Source organism: Lolium rigidum, chromosome 2, assembly GCF_022539505.1.
Source record: "Lolium rigidum isolate FL_2022 chromosome 2, APGP_CSIRO_Lrig_0.1, whole genome shotgun sequence".
In the NCBI taxonomy this organism is placed as follows: Eukaryota; Viridiplantae; Streptophyta; class Magnoliopsida; order Poales; family Poaceae; genus Lolium; species Lolium rigidum.
Genome location: NC_061509.1, coordinates 187,897,020 through 187,903,332, shown reverse-complemented (window position 1 = coordinate 187,903,332; position 6,313 = coordinate 187,897,020). Strand labels below are relative to the sequence as shown.

Sequence of the window (6,313 nt, the reverse complement as noted above, 5' to 3'; positions counted from 1 at the left end):
GAAACTAAGTTTGTTATTCTCAATCCTATAATTCAACATATGTTTCTTACACTCGGTGATATGGAAGAAGGAGAAAAGAAAGATTTTGTTTTAGAAACCCTTCTTAAAGAATTTGGTGGTGTAGCAAGAGAGGCTAGAAAGGTCTTTATTAAATATAAGATGCTTGGCTCTTATACCAACTTTGCTAGTACCCTTGAAAAGATGGACATTGATAGAATAAAGTATCTAAAGGTGTATATGATGCCCCCCATAGGGGCTCTCACAGGCGTTTGGATTTTCGGCCGTCAGATCGAGCTGACGCAGCGAGGCCCGCGCTCGGTTCCGCATTTTATCCATGGGTCGCTAAAAAGCCCGCTCGGCCCGACGTCGCTAGCGCTCCACCAATCCCTCGCACGCCTCCTCCTCTCCCCAATCCCCTCTCGTTTGGCGGCCTCCTCCGCTCCTAGCCGCCGCCTCCGCTCCGCGCCCGCCCGCCGCCGCCTCCAGCCGCCGCCTCGCTATCCTCCCGGCCATCTTCTGCGCTCGCGCCGCCGCCCCTGCCTCTTCCTCAGCGCCGACGCCGCCTCCTCCTCAGCGCCTCGCGCGTCCTCTCTGCCCGAAGCTGCCGCACACCCAATCCCGTCGCTCGCGCTCCTCCCCAATCACCATCTCCATTGTGCCACCGCCACCCCCTTGTCTCTCTGCTCCTCTCTCCTCCTCAGCCTTCCCCCACTCCCAGCCAGAGCAACTGCCACGCATCTAGGCCTCCGTCTTGGAGATGTGCCGCAGGGGATCCATCCACGACGCCGCCGTCGACCTCCTCCTCGGCGTGATGAGCTCCGTCGTCTCCATCCATGGCTTCACTCCGTCAATCGCGCCAGCCAGTCGGGGGCTGTGCACACCATCGACACTCGGAGGGTGCCGTCTCGTATCGTTGCGAGTTTTCCGCCTCGCGCTGGACCCGAGCGGCGCCGGTGACGGCTTCAGACCTTGTCGTCCCCTGCAGGCCGCAGCCAAACCGCACCATAGGGAGCCAAGCTGAGTCGTCCCTTGTTCGTCTCTGCCAGCCCCTCCCTTCACCTCTCTACTCCTTGGCGCTCATAACAAGAGAAGCATGGCTGCTGCACGGCGGGAGTGGGTGGCGCCACCGTCCACGTCCTCAGCGTCAAGAAGTCCACATCTATCTAGGTGCATCTGTCCCCTTTCTTCACCCCCTCCCCCTCGAGGTAAGCCCTGAAATTGTTTTTGGTTTGTGCAAATTCTTTTAGATATGACAGGAAGGTGTTTGACGAAATTCCAAGGAAAAAATTCTTGGATTCAGTACAGATTCGCCTATCATTTGAACTACATTTGTTCGTACACATTAGAAGTCTGAAGAGATTTGCAGCCTGCTAATTGTTAGATCGACAAGATAGTTGACTATAAAGCTCTTGGTGCTGGCTACCTTAATGTTTTGCATACCATGTCCTTTTGTATATTCCTACACGGTTGAATTTGATGGGTTGCTAAACTATGGACACTAATTATATTGTAGTTAATAAGATGATTGCATAATTTTTCAGCATTGGATGGGACACAACGCCCACGCCTAGGCCATGCGGATGGATGTCGAAGAGGAGCAGCTGTTAGACACTGTCGTGGCTGTCAGGTTGTGATGCCTAGGCCCTGGAGATTAACAACGACGAGGAGTAGATTGTCCTCCGTTCCTGGCTCGTGATTGGGCTAGCAACTGCGGAGCATTTGACCAGTAACACGGTACCAAGGCCTCCTCCCACTTTCTTCAACCCTGCCGATCCCTTTATTTTCTCAGATGTGCCTTATCAGGGCGTTCGTCTCTGCCTTATGAATCAGTTTATGCGGGGAAGAGGCTGTAGAAGAGGTCATTTAGCTTTTGCACAACGTGATCTTCTCACAAAGCAATTTTCGCTATTGGAGTGGACAACATGTATGGCTTCATCCCCCTCTTGGCCGTTCTCTTGTTTGATTTCCATGAGTGACGTGAGCTTTTTGTGATTGTATGTAAGCCTACAATGGTAGAGTTCACGTATTTGAGATACACAATCTTTTTTTGATCTCATGTCTTGCCTAATTGCAACCGCCGTGAAGATTATGCATTTTCTTACCGTGGTTTACTGTATACATCCAATGCTGATTCTTAAAGATTATGCATTTTCTTACCGTAATTTACTGTATACATCCAATGCTGATTCTTAAAACCAAATAAATATCTTATTTTAGCTAAGATTTGTATTTCTTGGATGTTCCAGGCTACTGTGTTCATCTACCTGACATGCTTTGGATTTTGTCAGGTTCATCACCTCATTTACTGGTCAGTTCCTTCTTCATTTCCAAATGCACACCATGCGCTTGATAAAAATCTCAAATGTTTTTGTTGTTGCTGTAGGTACTTCATTGAAAAATAATATCCGAGAGTACCACCAGAGAGGCTATATATGCAAGCTATGAACATTGAAACGAGCAAATCCCAGCTGTACATTCTCTTCACTGCGTGAGATACAAAAGATCACAACTCATATTGGATTCATAAGGTGGGTTTTTGATTACTGTTCCTTTAACATGCCTGCTTCATTCAAGTGCAGAGAGACACCAAAGAAAACATGTATGTGCTCCTTCTTACCAGCTACAAGAATCATCTATTTCATGTTATTTCACTAGGATTATATCCTCCTATTTGCTACAGTTTCATTCTCATCTGGTATGTTGCCTGTTGATTTGGCATTATTGCTAGGTTAGCTATTCCTTGTGAAAATATATTGTACACCAAAATAATTTGGAAAAATAAATTAATAGTCAGTTCTTAGACATGTGTCAGATAATATACCTAATACTGAAACATATGGTGAACATGATGGTGCTACTGCTGCAGCTTCTGCCATCTGCCTCTTTTCCATCTTCCTTCTTTTATTATTGAAATTCAGAGTTAGTCACAACTCAAGGGTGCATGTTTTATTTTCATGTTCTGAAGCATATACGATAAGGATCATCCATCTTAATAATTTTGATGCTGCCGTTCTTTACATTTCGCCTCTGCCAGAATAGTATTGTGCGATTATTTTTATTGTATAGCCTGTTTATGGATATCTCATTTAACTGTTTTGCGCACATGTGACCAGTTTGCTCTTTCTACTTATTAGTTAACCAAGGTATCTAAAAGTTGCGCTATTAGTAATTTGGTTTTACTCGACTAATACTGCCATCGATATATGGAGTTTGGGATCCTATATAGCAGAATGATTTCTCTTTACATGATTATCATGTATACCTTCTCTAGGGGATTAAGCTGACATTTTCCTATACTGTAACTGCTTAGTGTTTTCATATTATCTCACTATGTGGACTAGACTAATTTTTTTTTGACGAATCGCCTACTCATCTTATAATATATCATTGATATGTGGATTCGGTAGGAAAGGATGATCAAGATAAGGAAATTTTGTGTGCATGACATGAAGCAATAGAATTAATGCCTTCTATAAACATATCTGAACTGTGTCGACCTCATTGTTCCATACGTATTTTCCTATATGTTCTCCCTATGTTCTGAGTGATTAGTTGTGATACTTCAAGTTAAGTAGGCTTTTAGCAATTTCATTTCCCAACCCTGCATTACCAAGAGCTCTCTTCGTTTGGTTGGTTCTTTCTTGATCATATATTTTCACTTTATTGTGATGTATGATAAACCGCTAAGCTCCCTAATTTGGCCATGACTAGAGTGTGTTATTATCGAGTTACCAAGGGTTTTGCATGACCGGGGCCATGATAAATTACGAGTTAATAAAACATGAGTTCTGACGTGATGCTTGAAAATACTTGCAGGTGTGGTATATGGCATCTACAGCGAGTCCCGGAGTGGCCTGAGCCCGCGAAAGGTTCACAAGAGACATGCTGCTTTGGCTTGAGCACAACACAGGGTCTGATTGAGTGTGAGAGCAACAGTAAACATAATTGGGTTCATGGTGTACAAAAAGTGCTCCAGCAAGTTGATGTAACTGATCAGGTAGGACACCAGCTAGAAACACTAAAACTCAAATGTCAGTTAGTACATGAATACAACATGGCAATATCAAGAATGGATTTACATTCCAGTTTGAGGCATGATTTTAATAGAGATATGAATGATCCTTGACCTTCTGAGATATACTTGATGGTGTCGATATTGTTAGAGCTCAAAACAGAGTAATCTAACTCAAGATTCACTAGAATGCATACAAAACCATATTGGTCACAATCTGCTTTGATTTTCGTCGGTTTATGTCCTAAGACATGTTGTACCATTGGTCATCTATACAATGCTTTACACATCTGTGAACCATGCCGAGGGAGCACGAGCACATGGTAGCACTGAAGCTCATGTCTTTTTATGGCCTGGTGTGGGTCTGAAATTTGTTAATTCCTATTGTAGCTTCAGTTTCCACAGTAAGAATAATCATACAGATGCCATAGTTGTGTTATTTACTTATGACTGAAACTAATCTAGCTATGTATCCATCTAAAGTTTTTTTTTTGCTCAGCCATTTCTTTGATTGTATTATTGTCTCACCTTGGTTAATCTCATTGCAGCGTTTTGAGAAGGAAAAGGTCATCTATACAATGGGTGTACCAAAATGGAGTCTGCGGTTCAGCTGAACTAATGTCATTGCTACATGTGAATCTATTGATGGATCTTACCCGATACCTGGTTAGCTGACTGAAATGATTGAACATATTTTCCTGTATATAGATTCACATGTGAATCTATTGATGGATCTTACCTGATACCTGGTTTCCTAACTGAAACTGAATCTACGCTACTTCTCACCGGTCTTATTTTGACACTCGGTCTTTATTTGAGTCATTGTTCTGTGATAACCTAGAAAGTTGTATTTTCCCTTCAAATATGTTAGATGATTCAGTAATGAAGTTTGAATTATTGTTGCATTGCGCATTTGTTTCTATTGTCATCTACCTAACTGCTGGTTGTCAGACTTTTGCTTTTGTCTTTGATTGAGAGGAGTATATCTATTTTGGTAGTTGTAGTTTCTCTGCCTTATTCTTAGTGTAGATATGTCAGCTTTTTAAGTAGTCACATGAGGTGATTTGGATGAGTGAGGTGACCATGCTAAGAAAGAAGGTTTCGATGCACACTGCCTATTTGCTGAGATGCAGGTACTTGGGTTGTTGCTCCCTAAGTTCCTGTGCAGTTTATTTTCATTGTATGGATTTTTGAGGGTGGCCATATGCAAGGAGGACCTGTCATGTGTTAATTTGGAGAATGGGTATATGCAAGGTATCCTCTGAATTAGTTTGTTGATTTTGTAGTTGCCCCTTTTGCTTTGTTTCTTACTCTTTTTTTCTTCTGTGTTCTTTTCCTCTAGGTTTACATGGCAATCATTGCATGGTTTCTGGCATGTGTGTGGTTCTTCAGATGCTTCCGTTTTATGGATGATGTTGATTCCTTGCCACATCTTACAGTGCTGGTTTCCTACCATTCTTTAAGGATACGACATAGGGTTCAAATTCTTGGTTAATTTACCTTGCCATTTACAGCAGTGTTAGCTTTGGGTTGTGCAAGTACCTATTAAATTATGTGTAATATCCTGTGAAGACAATGCTATGTTACTTTTGTTGATCTTTCGTTCTTTTGCACTTCACAAAACTATAAGCTCTTGGTTGCTGTAATATAGTCCCATGTTTCCCTGATTGGGTACAGGCCTTGGAGATCCGTTTGTTGTTTCATGTATTGATCATACCAGAAAATCTTATTATCAATAATATTTCAAAATAATCATCGGTGCGTGATACGGGGGCCGCGCGCCAAGGCGCGCATCAAAATCTAGTACTAATAATGTTAATGATGGAGGGGAGATTAAAGTACCGATACCTAGTAAGCTCCTAGGAATGCATGAAGCTCTAGAAAATAACTATGGTTGGCTTGTTCCCGAAAATTTGTTTGGCCTCTGAAACTTACATAGATAAGATAACATGCATTGTTGAGGAAACTCCCAACACCCCTGGTAATAATGTTGATGCTTCATCTCTTGATAACACTTGATTCACACTTTCTGCGCCTAGCTGAAAGGCGTTAAAGAAAAGCGCTTATGGGAGACAACCCATCATTTTACTTCAATACTTTGTTTTATATTTGAGTCTTGGAAGTTGTTATTACTGTACCAACCTCTCCTTATCTTTATTTTATTGCATTGTTGTGCCAAGTAAACTCTTTGATAGTAAAGTCAATACTAGATTTGGATTACTGTGCAGAAACAGATTTCTTGCTGTCACGAATTTGGGTATGGTTCTCTGTAGGTAACTCGAAAAATCTGCCAATTTACGT

General features: G+C 42.2%; 1 long non-coding RNA gene across 2 annotated transcripts; it reads left to right on the top strand.

Moving 5' to 3' along the window:
* The first annotated feature begins 600 nt into the window (after positions 1-600).
* Positions 601-5,657, top strand: LOC124692732. 2 transcript variants are annotated; one of them, XR_006999658.1, is made up of 8 exons: positions 601-1,205; positions 1,542-1,734; positions 1,831-1,924; positions 2,247-2,308; positions 2,384-2,599; positions 3,817-3,997; positions 4,561-5,266; positions 5,355-5,657. It is a non-coding gene; the product is annotated as an uncharacterized LOC124692732 (long non-coding RNA). The 2 variants fall into 2 exon arrangements; XR_006999657.1 differs by having other exon boundaries at positions 2,384-3,997.
* Positions 5,658-6,313: the final 656 nt, after the last annotated feature.